This window comes from Armigeres subalbatus, chromosome 3, assembly GCF_024139115.2.
Source record: "Armigeres subalbatus isolate Guangzhou_Male chromosome 3, GZ_Asu_2, whole genome shotgun sequence".
Classification (NCBI taxonomy): domain Eukaryota; kingdom Metazoa; phylum Arthropoda; class Insecta; order Diptera; family Culicidae; genus Armigeres; species Armigeres subalbatus.
In genome coordinates, this window is record NC_085141.1 from 255,818,437 (window position 1) to 255,833,627 (window position 15,191).

Genomic DNA, 15,191 nt, shown 5'->3' on the forward strand with positions numbered 1-15,191 from the left:
ACTGAATATTACGTCACAAGTTCCAATCTGATAATTGATAGATGTTGATTTAGTGATTGTAAAGACGCATGAAGAAATAGTAATCGGTCCTTATCTTGGCCAAAGAAAAACTAACTAAAGGACAGAGAAATTAATTTAAAAAATTATAGAAAATTGGGTGAAATTTTCTCCACAGTGTGAGGGTGAGATATATTAGAAATTTGCCAATCCTTTTCCAGCGTACCGCAAATCTCTCAACTTCATCGGGAGCATACGCATACTCGCCGATGTGCTCATTCAGCATCGTAGCGCTGCATGAGGTTTGTTGGAAGGGATCAATGGTGCGAACGTTTAGAGGTAATCATACCATCTACCAGAGCTGCGGAAACACACACACACGAGCTGGGAACAGCTTTCATAGTGATGGGCGATATGCAAAGGCGCGTGATCGGGTGGCGGCCGATCAATGAAAGAATGTGCAGGTTGAGGATCAAAGGCCGGTTCTTCAACTTCAGCAAAATCAACGTCCATAGTCCACACTCCGGAAGCACTGATGATGAAAAGGACGCATTCTACGCGCAGCTGGAACGTGAGTACGACAGCTGTTCTTGTCACGATGTCAAAATCATCATAGGAGATTTGAATGCTCAGGTTGGTCAGGAGGAGGAGTTTGGACCGACTATTGGGAAGCTCAGCGCTCACCGGCTGACGAACGAAAACGTCCTACGACTATGATTTCGCCGCCTCCAATAATATGGCCATTCGCAGCACCTACTTCCAACACAGCCTCCCGTATCGGTACACCTGGAGATCACCACTGCAGACAGAATCACAAATCGACCACGTTCTGATTGATGGACGGCACTTCTCCGACATTATCGACACAGTCAGGACATATCGTGGCGCTAACATCGACTCTGACCACTATCGGTGATGGTTTAACTGCTCCCAAAACTATCCGTCATCAACAATGTTCGGTACGGAAGACCGCCGCGGTACGACCTAGAACGACTGAAGCAACCTGATGTCGCCACTGCATATGTGCAGCGTTGCCGGAAGAGGGTGAGCTCGATGGGGCCCCTCTTGAGGACTGCTGGAATACAGTTAAAGCAGCTATTAACGACGCAGCGGAGAACAACATCGGGTATGTGGAACGAAGTCGACGGAACGATTGGTTCTACGAAGAGTGCAGACAGATTCTGGAGGAGAAGGACGCAGCGTGGGCGGTCGCGCTGCAGCAAAGTATCCGGCAGAACGTGGAACGTTATAGACGGAAGCGGAGACGACTCGCCTTTTTCAGGAGAAGAAACGCCGTCTGGAAGACGCGGAATGTGAGGAGATGGAACAGCTGTGCCGTTCTCAAGAAACACGCAAGTTCTATCAGAAGCTCAACGCATCCCGCAAAGGCTTCGTGCCGCGAGTCGAAATGTGCCGGGATAAGGATGGGAGCATCTTGACGGACGAACGTGTGGTGATCGAAAGGTGGAAGCAGCACTACGAGGACCATCTGAATGGCGCTGAGTGTACAGGCAGTGAAAGTCAACACAGTGGAGGAGATGACTACGCCAGTTCAGCGGACGATGGAAGCCAACCAGCCCCCACCTTGGGGAAGTTAAGGATGCCATTCAACAGCTAAAGACCAATAAAGCAGCTGGTAAGGATGGTATCGGAGCTGAGCTCATCAAGATGGGCCCGGAAAAGCTGGCCACTTGCCTGCACAAACTGATAGTCAGAATCTGGGAAACTGAACAGCTACCGGAGAAGTGAAAGGAAGGGGTTATATGCCCCATCTACAAGAAAGGCGACAAGCTGGAGTGTGAGAACTTTTGAGCGATCACCATCCTTAATGCCGCCTACAAAGTGATATCCCAGATCATCTTCCGACGTATGTCACCATTAGTGAACGAGTTCGTGGGAAGTTATCAAGCCGGCTTCGTTGACGGCCGCTCGACAACGGACCAGATCTTCACTGTACGGCAAATCCTTCAAAAATGCCGTGAATACCATCAGGTCCCAACGCACCTTCTGTTCGTTGATTTCAAGGCGGCATACGACAGTATAGACCGCATAGAGCTATGGGAAATTATGGACGAGAACAGTTTCCCTGGGATGCTTACCAGACTGATCAAAGCAACGGTGGATGGTGTGCAAAACTGTGTGAAGATTTCGAGCAAACACTCCAGTTCGTTGCACCGGGAACTAAGACAAGGTGACGGACTTTCGTGCCTGTTGTTCAACACTGCGATAGAAGTTGTCATGCGGAGAGCTGGTTGTAACAGCCGAGGTACGATTTTCACCAGATCCAGTCAATTTATTTGTTTCGCGAATGACATGGACATTGTCGGCCGAACATTTGTAAAGGAGGCAGAACTGTACACCCGTCTGAAACGTAAAACAACAAAAGTTGGACATAACACTTATAGTTCTTACAATCGTCAAAAAGTTAAAATTTACCTTATCTGTCGACCGATTTCGGGTGCATCACCCATCATCAGGACAATGTCCAACTGGTTACAATTCGTACGTTGTTCGTACACGTCCGAAAGAGAGAGAACCTATTATATTTTGTTGGCAAGGCTGAAGACACACGATACTATAGGTGGGTCGTCCTCGTTCATCAATGGTCGTGGTGGTTGTTATCTACATTGATTCCCATGCCATGAGGCTCGATACATTTCTGACCGTTTTGATTGATTTTGCGTTCACCCAGTCTATGATGTTACCACTATTTTCCGCGTGTGCTGGATTCGTGCGCTTTCCCTGTGTCTACTGCGTTCCTGTGTTCTCAAAGAAGAACCTTGATCTTGCGGCGTGTTATATATTTGTATACATAGGCTAAATTGAATTTAAACTATTCCCGAGCAGCACAAGTCAGACAAAAATGGTTGCAGCAACTTAAATGTGACTGAATCTGGTCACATATAGGTTGCAGTAACCTATGTGAAACATATGTGCTGCTAGGGATTTCTACTATTTATAGTGCTAAACCTAGAGGGTGTAGAACTTAAATCTATCGAGCAATTATACTAAATTTCTAAACTGATTTATTCTATGTGAGTACGGACATAAAAATGCACATTCTTTGTTGTTATCTAATTCAACCAATTCTATATTCACGCAAAATGTGTACTTGTGAATTGTAGATACAACTCTTCCAAACATCTAATTGTACACCAAATATGTGAGTTACTCAGCCTATAAAATTAATAAAATACTAATAATATTTATCAAATTCATCAAACTAAATAAAGTTTATTTGTAGCTTAAAGCACACAGACCAAATATAGTGTTCGCTATATAGAGTTGGTGGAACCTAACCCTACAAAATCTTTAAGATATTTGTACCAGGGAAGGAACATGGAAGGACATCACAATGTCACTGGATTTGGTCGCCTGTGATGTCTGCCTGCAGTGGGAGCATTTCACTTGCGCGGGTGTAGATGGAGCCATAAAAGATCATCCTTATCTATGCTGTACATGCAAGAAGAAGAAGGCTACCGGTAAGGCAAAGGAGACACTGAAGCCGTCCGCAAGACAAAGCGGTCAAGACAAAAGCAAGACAAAAGGTCATCGAGAGTATCGTCTAAACAAGGAGGTGCAAAGACAGACCCGCCTCTTTCAACGACAAGCTCCGCTGCACGTATGGTCATGCTGGCGGCTGAGATGAAACTTTTAGAGGAACAGGAGATACAGGAAAAGCAAGATCTAGAAGCAGAAGAAGAACTGAGGAAGCGTAAAATGGAAGAAGCTCAGCGACAATTAGAGGAAAAAAGAAAGTTGTTGGAAGAGGAAAATCGATTACGTGATCTAAATCTGCAAGAAGTAAAGGACATTTTGGAAAAACGTAAATTTATGAGGCAGCAATCCATTGAGAAAAAGAACGAACTTCTGAAGTAAATGCGTGATTGCGGCAGTTGTTCTAGTTCGAATATTGATTCTAACGAGAAGGTTTCATCGTGGTTAGCAAAACAGGATCAACTACAAAGTTCGGATCCGCCGATGTTAACTACAGCGAGTACACTAATGCCTCTGCGACGACCAATTTCGACTACCTCTCCACCCATCCCGGAATTACTTTCCGTAGCTGTACCAAATCCGGCCCTACCTTCAGTAATGCCGCGGGTGTCTACAGTGGCGGGTGTCTACAGTGGACAGTAAGCAAATACGAGGTGCGACGGCTGTCCACCCCCGCTATATGTAACACCAAAGCGCCAGTCACGGCTACGACGATGCAAATACCTACTCAGCAAATACATCAATCTTCAAACTCTACAACAGGTGGTGCTGCTGCTTCACCGAGGCTCCAACCGGAGGATCCCCGAAATATTTTCACCGTTTCACCAGGGCTGGGCACAAGTCAGCTCACAGCGAGACAAGTCTTAGGAAAAGATCTTCCTAAATTCAACGGTCGACCAGAGGACTGGCCACTTTTTATTACGAGCTTTGAGCAATCGACGATAGCGTATGTGGATACAGCGACGTTGAAAATTTAATCCGCCTTAAGAAATGCCTGGAGGGTAATGCACTGGAGTCCGTACGTAGCAAACTACTATTGCTAGTGTACCGCTCTAGTGTACCGCATGTTGTACAAACTCTACGAACGTTGTACGGAAGACCAGAGTTGCTGATCCGATCGTTGTTGGAGAAAATGCATCGTGTTCCAACTCCACGATACGACCGTTTGGAGACTGTAATAGAATTTGGTATCGCAGTGCAGACTTTAGTAGATCACCTCCTTGCGGCTGATCAAAACGTTCACCTAGCAAACCCAGCGCTTATGCAGGAGTTAGTCGAAAAATTAACGGGAACGATGAAAATGGAGTGGGCGGTCTATAAGTCTCATATCCCGCTAGCAACGTTACAATCGTTCGGGGACTTTATGTCCGGTCTGGTTACAAAAGCTAGCGAGGTGTCCTACGAGCTTCCTACTCTTGATAGGTCCATGAGAAACGAAAAGACGAAGACAAAAAAACAAAGGTGTAGTTCAAACCCATTCCACTAGTCCGAATAGTGATGGTGCATTCCGTACAGCACCGTCTACATCCGTGTTAAAACTGGGGAAAGCAAGTAAACCATGTGCTTGGTGCAACAGAGACGGTCATAGATTGGTGGAATGCAATCAGTTCAAGTCAAGCACAGAAAATCGCTGGAAGTTAGTCGAAGAGAAGAACCTTTGCCGTTCATGCTTGAATAACCACGGACAGGGGCCATGCCGGTCATGGAAAAGCTGTGAAGTAGACGGATGTCGTCATAAGCATCATACTCTTTTGCACAGTCCAACACATCCGCGGTATGTTGGCATGTCCGCTAACCACCTGGCTGCTATCGAGAAAGAGAAGACGATGGTAATATTCGCTTTCATTGATGAAGGGTCTTCTGAAACCCTTATCGAGGAGACCGTGGCAGAAAGTTTGGGTGTCTCTGGCCCGACCGAACCTTTGACGCTACATTGGACGAAAAGTGTATCTCGAGAGAAAGCCAGTTCACAGCGAATATAAATGAAAATTGCCGCAAAAAATAGTAAACTCCGGCATGAACTACACGATGTGCCCACAGTTAGCTGTCTATTACTCCCTTCGCAAACTCTACGGTATAAAGACATGGTGAAACGATTCCCGCATCTACGGGGGCTTCCAATAGAAGACTACTCAAATGTTCAACCGAAACTGCTAGTTGGGCTCAACAATCTTAGTTTATGCGTACCAAGAAAATTGCGAGAAGGAGAACCACTCGATCCAGTAGCTTGAAATGTCACCTCGGTTGGAGTGTATACGGCGGAGTTCCAGCTAATTCGATTCAGAGAGTGACCGTCAACTTTCACATCTCTGCGCCTTCGAATCCCGAACAAATTCTAAATCTACAACTGCGGGGATTCTTTGCAATCGAAAACAGTATGGCAGCTTGTGGGACTCAACTGGAATCGGAGGACGACAAACGTGCAAAGGTACTCTTGGAATCAACAACCCGGCGTATCGGTAAACGGTTTGAGACAGGTTTGCTCTGGAGAACCGATGAAGTGGAATTTCCTCATAGCTATGGAATGGCACTACGTCGCTTACAATCCTTGGAGCGTAAATTGGCCAAGAGTGCAGATCTCGGGGAAAAGGTAACACACCAAATCCGCCACTATGAGCTGAAGGGCTATGCTCGTCGTATTACAGAAGATGAAGCAAACGACCACACCAGGCGGACGTGGTATCTCCCTTCAGGAATCGTCCTGAACCCTAAAAAACCAAATAAACTTCGACTTATATGGGACGCTGCGGCAAAGGTGGAAGAGGTGTCATTGAATTCCAAACTAATCAAGGGGCGGACCTTTTGATACCGTTGCCAGCTGTACTCTCTCGATTTCGCCAACATCCGGTCGCAATAACTGGGGGATTTAAAAGAGATGTTCCATCAGATTAGCATACGGAAGGAGATCAACACTCTCAACGTTTTCTGTGGCGGAACCATCCAAATGAACGACCAAGAACCTATGTGATGCAGGTAGCCACTTTCGGTTCGACTTGCTCTCCAGTTTCGGCGCACTACGTTAAAAACATCAACGCGAAAGAATTTGCGATCCAGTTTCCACGTGCAGCAGTGGCTATCCACGAAAACCACTACGTGGACGATTACCTGGACAGTTTTCAAACCATCGAGGAAGCGATCCAGGTTGTGAAGGACGTCAAATATGTTCATTAGATGGGCGGATTTGAAATTCTCAACATTATGTCGAATTCTCCAGAACTACTTCAAGGGGTAGGTGTGTTCCCAGACGAAAATACCAAGAACCTACTTTTAATGCGTAGTGAGTGCTCTGAATATGTTCTTGGAATGAAATGAGGACGCGTTTGCATATATGTTCGTTCCTCGCTTAGATATATATTTTGTGCTGAATACCAGTCATGTACCTACGAAAAGAGAGGTTCTGAAAGTAGTGATGAGTTTGTTTGATCCGCTAGGCTGCATCTCCTTCTTTTTGGTTCATGGAAGATTCTCATCCAGGATATATGGATTTCTTAAGCCGACTGGGACGATCCTATCAATGAGAAACGTCTTGCACGGCGGAAACAATGGATCACACTGTTCGACCAACTACCACTGCTCAGTATCCCACGCTGTTACTTTCGTGCACCTTTTCCAAAAAAAATCGAACTTCTACAGCTGCACGTATTTGTCAACGCCAGCGAATCGGCATACTTGTGCATGGCGTACTTTCGATTACCAGTCGAAGACGAATTTTTGGTGACACTGGTTGCGGCCAAAACTAAAGTAGCTCCCATAAACACCATTTCCATTCCGCGCTTGGAGCTCAAAGCTACGGTTATCGGTACTCGGCTTCTTGAATCCATAAGAAATTATCATACCATTCCAATTACACGCAGTGTTCTATGGAGCGAGTCGAAAACGGTACTCACGTGGATACAATCCGAACACCGCCGTTATCATAAATTCGTAGCAGTACGTGTTGGAGAGATTCTGCTCTCTACTGATATGAATCAATGGAATTGGGTACCTTCGAAACTCAATCCGGCGGACGAATCCAGAAAATGGAAAAATGGCCCAAATCTTAATCCTGATTCACTTTGGTTCAGTGGTCCCGATTTTTTTAAACAAAAGGAAGCTTTGTGGCCAAAGCAACGACAGGTCTTCACCACTCAAGAAGAATTACGGTCTGTTCCATTTCATCGAGCTCAACTTCCAATCGTTACTAGATGCAAAGCGTTTCGCTAAATGGACAAAAATGCAACGGGCCGTTGCTTTTGTATTTCGTTATATTGGAAACCTGAACAACAAAGCAAAGGGACGCCAGCCACCGGTGGAATACTCAGTCAAGGGGAATTGGCGAAAGCATAACGATTCTTGTGGAAAACTTGGCGCTGCAAGATACAAAAGGATCACCTGGAGTACGACATCGAGTAGTTCCAAAGTCAAGCCGTATTTACAAGAAATTGCCGTTTTTGGACGAAGAAGGAATTCTACGAACAAGAGGAAGAATTGAAGCAGCCCCCTTTATTCAATACGAAGCAAAATATCCTGCCATTCTGCCAGAAAAGCACGCAATAACGGTTTTACTGGTCGAATCATTCCACTCTAGATTTCGTCACGCCAACAGGGAAACAGTCACCAACGAATTGAGGCAACGTTTCGACATTCCCAAGCTTCGGGCGTTAGTAAGTCGAGTAATACGTGATTGTGCATGGTGCCGACTGGTAAAGGCATCTCCTAATCCTCGGGTGATGGCCCCGCTACCGGAGGTCCGTGTAATGTCATTCGTTCGACCCTTTACGTATGTAGGATTGAACTACTTCGGTCCGGTATACGTGAAAGTAGGAAGAAGCCAGCCGAAGCGGTGGGTGGCATTATTTACTTGCCTTACTATAAGAGCTGTACATCTTGTAGTCCATAGTCTCAGTGCAGTATCGTGTATTATGGCTATTCGTAGATTCGTCTCCCGACGTGGTACACCGGCAGAATTCTATACCGATAACGGTACATGTTTCCAGGCCGCAAGTAAAGAACTGGATAGTGAAATAAGATCTCGGAATGACGCCATCGCGCTAACTTTCACAAGTGCGCAAACTAAATGGAAGTTCATTCCACCCTCCACGTCCCATATGGGCGGAGCGTGGGAGCGTTTAGTGGGTTCGGCAAAAGCGGCCGTCGGAACTATTTTGGATGCACCTCGCCGACCAGACGACGAGATTTTAGAGACGATTCTATACGAAACAGAAGCGATGATTAACTGTCGTCCCTTGACGTACGTTCCACTGGAATCAGCAGATGAGAAAGCGGTAACTCCAAACCACTTCCTGCTTGGTAGTTCCAATGGAGTAAAAGTTCTGCCAACTCGACCTGTTCTGGAGCATGCAACGCTGAGAAATAGCTGGAAACTTGCGCAATACATAACCGATCGATTCTGGCACAGATGGATTAAGGAGTATCTTCCTATGATCACGCGTAGGACAAAATGGCATAAGGAAGCAGAAGACTTGAAGATTGGCGACTTAGTCTTGGCGGTAAATGGAACAATGAGAAACCAATGGATCCGTGGAAGAGTCATCCAAGTCTTTCCCGGAAAAGATGGCAGGGTTAGGCAAGCTCTGGTGAAAACGTCAACGGGAGTATTCAAGAGAGCAGCGGTGAAATTGGCAGTTCTTGACGTCGTAGAAAAGGGTAAACCATCAAGTGACCATCTTCTGGAAACCTTCGGCCCACATCATGGTTTACGGGAGGGGGTATGTAACGACAAGAACTAACGATCCGGCAACACTGGCATAGCTCACGAATCTTCTTTCAAAGCTGAAACAATCAAAGCTACATCAAAAGTGAAACATTGTTGTTAATGTGGTTACGACCGAGAATTATAGTTGTAATTATAAAATGAATTTGTATACCTAGGCTAAATTGAATTTAAATTATTTCTACTATTTACAGTGCTAAACCTAATGAGTGTAGAACTTAAATCTATGATGCAATTATACTAAATTTCTAAACTGATTTATTCCTATGTGAGAACGGACATAAACATGCACATTCTTTGTTGTTATCTAATTCAATCAATTCTATAATCAGGCAAAATTTGTACTTGTGAATTGTAGATACGACCCTTCCAAACATCTAATTGTACACCAAATATGTGAGTTACTCAGCCTATATAAAATATATCAAACTAAATAAAGTTTATTTGTAGCTTAAAGCACACAGACCAAATATCGTTTTCGCTATATAGAGTTGGTGAAACCTAACCCTACAATTACTTTCTGTAGATTGCGGCGCCCGATTATATTCGACTACTCTCTGTCTGGCGAAGTACTTCAGCGTAAAACTGAAGTTAAAGATCTCGTAATAATGGATAAGGAGCTGACATTTTGGTCTCACTATGAAGATGTGATTTCGATGGCGCACAAGCAGCTTGGGTTTACCTTCAAGATATCCAATGATTTTCGTGATCCTCTCTGCCTCAAATCACTCTACTGTGCTTTAGTTCGTGCCATTTTGGAATCTTCCGTACTGGTGTGGTGCCCATACAACAAGAATTGGATTGACCGTATTGAGGCTGTTCAGAGAAAATTTGTTCGGCTGGCACTCCGGAACCTTCCCTGGCGTGATCCTGTGCGTCTTTCTCCTTATGAACATTGCTGCAACATAATTGGCCTGTCATCGCTGGAAAGCAGGGATATCTGTAATGCAAGCCGCTTTTATCGGTAAAGTGCTGAGAGGTGCGCTAGATGCTCCAGCTATTCTTCTGAGATGAATATTTATGCCCCGGAGAGATCATTGAGACGGCGAAACTTCCTGCTGACGGACGCTCGCAACACCCGATATGGACAACATGACCCCATTAGGTTTATGGTATCCAGGTTCAACGAAAGGTTCCAGCAATTCGACTTTGTTAACTAGGCTAGGTTACCGTATACTGATCATTAATGTTTTGTGTTATTTGTATAATGATCCTTCTGACAACATTAGTGACTTAACTGTTTGTTTGTTTTTTAATGACGATGTATTTTGACTGATTCCATGATTTATGATATTTATGATAAGACATAGGTCAGATGAAGGTGATCAAGCAAATAAATAAATAAATAAAAGAGTTCTTGCAGCGGTCACTTTACGTGCCGCTGCAATACAATAAATGATTCCGGATTCTAAATGGACATAGCTTTAATATAACCTAACTGTAATTTGATCAACCACAGGAGCTCAGTGCTTTCAAGTGAATTAAAACCTTCCTTTTGTTAATCACTGAGACCTAGCGGAATCAGAATTATATACCATTTTTGTATTTCAAATTAGAGAGTATGCATATCGGAAAGAGCTCATCGAGGTCCGGAAAATGTGTTGTTTCGTGTTCCGGTTAAATATTATTTGGTTTGGTACTTGAAACTTCTTCATAGCTTTGACAAAATTAAGCACTGGAATTTTCTGAATTCTGTCACTGATCACATGAATAAATATCCGAAGCGCACTTGCACCACCGTAACTGTAACACGTAAAACACAATGAAGGGTGTTGTACATCTATCAGAAACATTTACCTTGAAAAAAAAATCGAGAAGCACAAAACTGTGTGTGACAGAAAAAATTGAAACGCGTCTTTCCGCGAGCACAGCCTACTGCTCTTTTTCGATGTTCACAATTCGCATTCATTATAATTCCCTCCAACAGATCGCATCACATACCAAATTCACCAGGGGTGTCTCGTGAACTTTTGGTACACCTGCAGCCGAATTCCGAAGGTTCAAGAAAAAATTGAAAAATTTCTTTATAAAAAGAGATTTATAAATTCTCTTTCTCTTTCCAAAAATGTCTTCTCTTCATACCGCATTCCGATATACTGAAGAGAAAGAAAAAACTAAAATTTCGTGCAAAGAAAAATATTAGTTCTCATATTTTCCACTAGATGTCTTTTGACAACTATTTGCATACTGATTGTTCAAAACATCCTCATATCGGAAATAAAAATTGCTTTCGCTTATTATTACCGAAATAATGAAGGGATAGATAATGATTAGTATTCAATATAGTGATGGCAATATGCAGTAACAGCAACATTGTTGTGATTTCTAACTGTCTGAAAATAACGAATGCTCTAATTTTATTAAATCGAATATACCTAAACATTAACATTTGGCTTAGCTTTAGCTTTAGCTTAGCTTTAGCTTAGCTCTAGCTTAGCTTTAGCTTAGCTCTAGCTTAGCTTTAGCTTAGCTCTAGCTTAGCTTTAGCTTAGCTTTAGCTTAGCTTTAGCTTAGCTTTAGCTTAGCTTTAGCTTAGCTTTAGCTTAGCTTTAGCTTAGCTTTAGCTTAGCTTTAGCTTAGCTTTAGCTTAGCTTTAGCTTAGCTTTAGCTTAGCTTTAGCTTTGTTTCTGAAATCTGCGTACTTTTTATTGTGATAGTTGGTTGTGCACAAACCATAATACATATTTAAAGAATTTGGTTGTTTTGGAATGTTTGCCTTGATAAAATTGTAATCAAATAATCAATCAAACTCGATTCTTCTTCTCTTACAATGGCACTACATTCCAACTGGAGTTTGTCCTGATTTTTAAGCGTTCTATTTAGCATTTCCATAGTTCAGAAAAATATATAACCCAAGTAACCAAAAGTTCCTTTAAGAGTACGTTTTTCGCTTAATCAGCTTCACTGAGCTGCTTAAGCGAAAAACGTACCCTTAAAGGAACTTTTGGTTACCTATGGGAAAGCTCTTTTAGTGGAATGTATTCAACCGTCTAAGACGAATTAAGTACTGTCCATTTAATTCCACCAGTTGATTTTCGTTATCTTTGCAGATACGTATTTCGACCACAACTGTGTGGTCGTCTTTAGTATCTCGCATTGACTCGACTCACGTCAAGTCGAGTCAAGTACGAGACACTGAAGACGACCACACAGTTGTGGTCGAAATACGTATCTGCAAAGATAACGAAAATTGTTGATTTCCATATTTATTTATTGGAAGCTTTTCTATGCTTGCCATTGCATGAGTATGTATCGTGAGTGGAAATTACGTACAATGGATGGAACCAAGGATATTTCCCACATTATTTCACACTCATTATGGGAAGTAGACACATTTATGCTTCTAAATTTAATCCCAGAAAAATCTCTTATCCAATTTCTCCCACAAAAATTTGGAAGAAATTTAAATTCTTGTTTTCTTTTTCATCTGTCAAAAAATTTCTTCCACACTTTCGTCGGAATTCCAAAATAAGAAAATTTTGAAAATCTCTTCGAGAATTTCTTTTCTTACAAGAGATTTTTTCACCGGAATTCGGCTGCTGTTCTACCAGCCTGCTAAAAAAATATCATAGAGTAGCAACTACAAATTGTACGGTCATAATGCTCATGCTGATGCTCATGTAAGAATAATCTATTTTAAACTCTACGTCTAGAAATACAACACCATACATCTAGGTAACTTGTATACAAAATCAAGCTTTTTGTTTCCAAAAAAATGATCTTCCATCTTTGTCATAGAAACCATTATTCAGATGAGGAAAATCTTCTGCAACCAGTACCTATCGGGAACCTTTTTTCGTTCACTGATAACAATACGACGGTTGAGAGCAAAATTACCCCCGTCGTTATAATTAGTTTTTTTACGGATATATCCCGAAGCAAGGACTTAGCAAATGAGGCACCCTTTTCCCTCCAGATCCGTTTCAATCATATCTTTATTGCTATTACAACTTTAATTTCAAGAGATTATCAGTGGAACCCCCACTCTTTCTTTCATCCTCAAACACAATTGAGCGTGCGACCCCCTCTCCCGGATCCAGAGCCAGAAGCCAGCCGGAATGCCGCAACGGCATCGACGAGCAGCCCATTCTTCAAAAAGCGGCAATTTTGGTCGCAATTAATGTTTCCATAACTCGTTAACCTCTTAGACCCACGTCACTGGGTAGGGTACGTACCTTCTGCCCCCTCTCGGCAAGGGGCGCGGCGTCCTCGACCGTTCGCGGTGCAGCACATTCGCTCGTCTGAAGCCGGACGACTCCCTCGCTCCGAGCGAAGAAGGTGAACCGGAAAAGGCCTTAAGATAACAAGGGAAATTTGTACGACCGATTGAGTTTCGGAAAAGTTACACAGCTCGGAAGAGGGTGGGTTCCTGCGGCGGAGCGGGTGGTGCTGTGTGGTGGTCCGACTGTCTCTCGCCAGTCTGTGTGCCCCTAATTAAGCGGGATTTTATGCCGCGGTTTTGAGAAGTGGCACTTTTATGACAGGAAGAGCTGTTGAACAGCATTTTGGTCGAGTTTTGGGTGTCGAGGTTTGGATGGCGGAAGTTGGATGAAGCGGTGCAGCAACGGGGGCGTGAAGGAATTAAGGAACTTTTTTCCGGGGTTCACTTTCGTCATCAGCGTGGTTACTCAAGTGTCAGATGTTGCGATTAACGAGGGATTTTTTTGCGGTTCGAGCAAAGTGGAAAACGTGCTAATTCAAAGTTTGGCCGATGGTTGGTTGATGAAAGAACATGTCGGAGACTTTGATATTTAATGATAATTTAAGGTCGAGTAACGAGCACTGTTAGATTTTTTCAAGAAGGTCGCATTCTGTAATCTGTAATGATTAAATTCGACGTTGATTACCAAAAGTTGTTTAATTCGAAGTTGTTACATTTTGAGTAAAAACTATTGTTGTCTGCATATTTTGTGATATGCGCCAATTAGATTTTTTATAACGGGTTATCGTTTGAATCAGAATCTTCATAGATTGTAGATATCTGTGAAAGTGACTAACGTATATTTTCCATTTGGGGTTGTGATGTCAGCAAAATCTTCACTTATTTTTTCGACCTGGCGGAAAATTTTCATTCCATCTCATAATCAGCAATAACCTTGTTTCATGGCATCAGCATGCATAAAGATTATTACTCGCACATCAAATCCATATGTCGTACCCAAAACGTTCGATCACGAGCTGCCACGAGCTCATCAAGCCGAACGCAGAATGTAGCACATAATAAACAATCTTTACCACCCATCGTGTCCCAGCTGTGAGTGAGTGCTCGTTGGTGAATGCATAAGCGAGCTCGTGTTCTGCTCACCCCTCGTCACGACCCGAAGACAAACGTTTGGCAGGCCAATACAGAAGGCACTGCTGCTGACTGTAGCGAAGCATACTTAGGGAGTTTTTCCACGTTTCCTTCCACGCTTTCAAGCTTGATCAAACGACACACACTCGTCGTCGCTCCGCACCTCACTCAAGTGAGCGTTTGTCAACACACCGAACTTCCTTTCGATTTCAATGTTGTCAAACATTTAGCCTACCTGTGCTGAACGACGACGACGACGCGGATTTAAGTGAATATGCCCCTGTGTGCTGTGACGGTTATCCTCACCAACCATTCAACCAACCGTCACAGCAGGTTGCACGCATAATATTTCATTCGATTCAATTGCGTGTATCCTCTTTTCAATCGGGTCCCATGCTGGGATATTCCGCCGAGCGAAGGGTTTCCTAAGCAAACGAGCGGATGGTGGCAATAATGCATGCCTTTGGCGAGGGAATTCATACACTCGTCCGTTTTATGCTACAGCAGTTAACGGTTTGGCAAAAATAAAGAATGGGCTGGAATGAAAAGAAGGGTGCGGATGGCGACATTGTTATAAAGTGCAACAAACCAACAATCATTTGCCGGGTGATACAGTCTCTCGAAGAATCAAAGGGCAAATTTTCTATGGTCCTTGGCATCGTTGATTGCGATGTTCGCAAATAATGCCAC

General features: G+C 43.4%; 1 protein-coding gene across 1 annotated transcript in view; it reads left to right on the forward strand.

The window, feature by feature from the left end:
- Window positions 1-15,191, forward strand: part of LOC134222420 (uncharacterized) — a 368,754-nt gene that overhangs the window by 270,282 nt on the left and 83,281 nt on the right. The gene's annotated exons all lie outside the window — the stretch shown is intronic.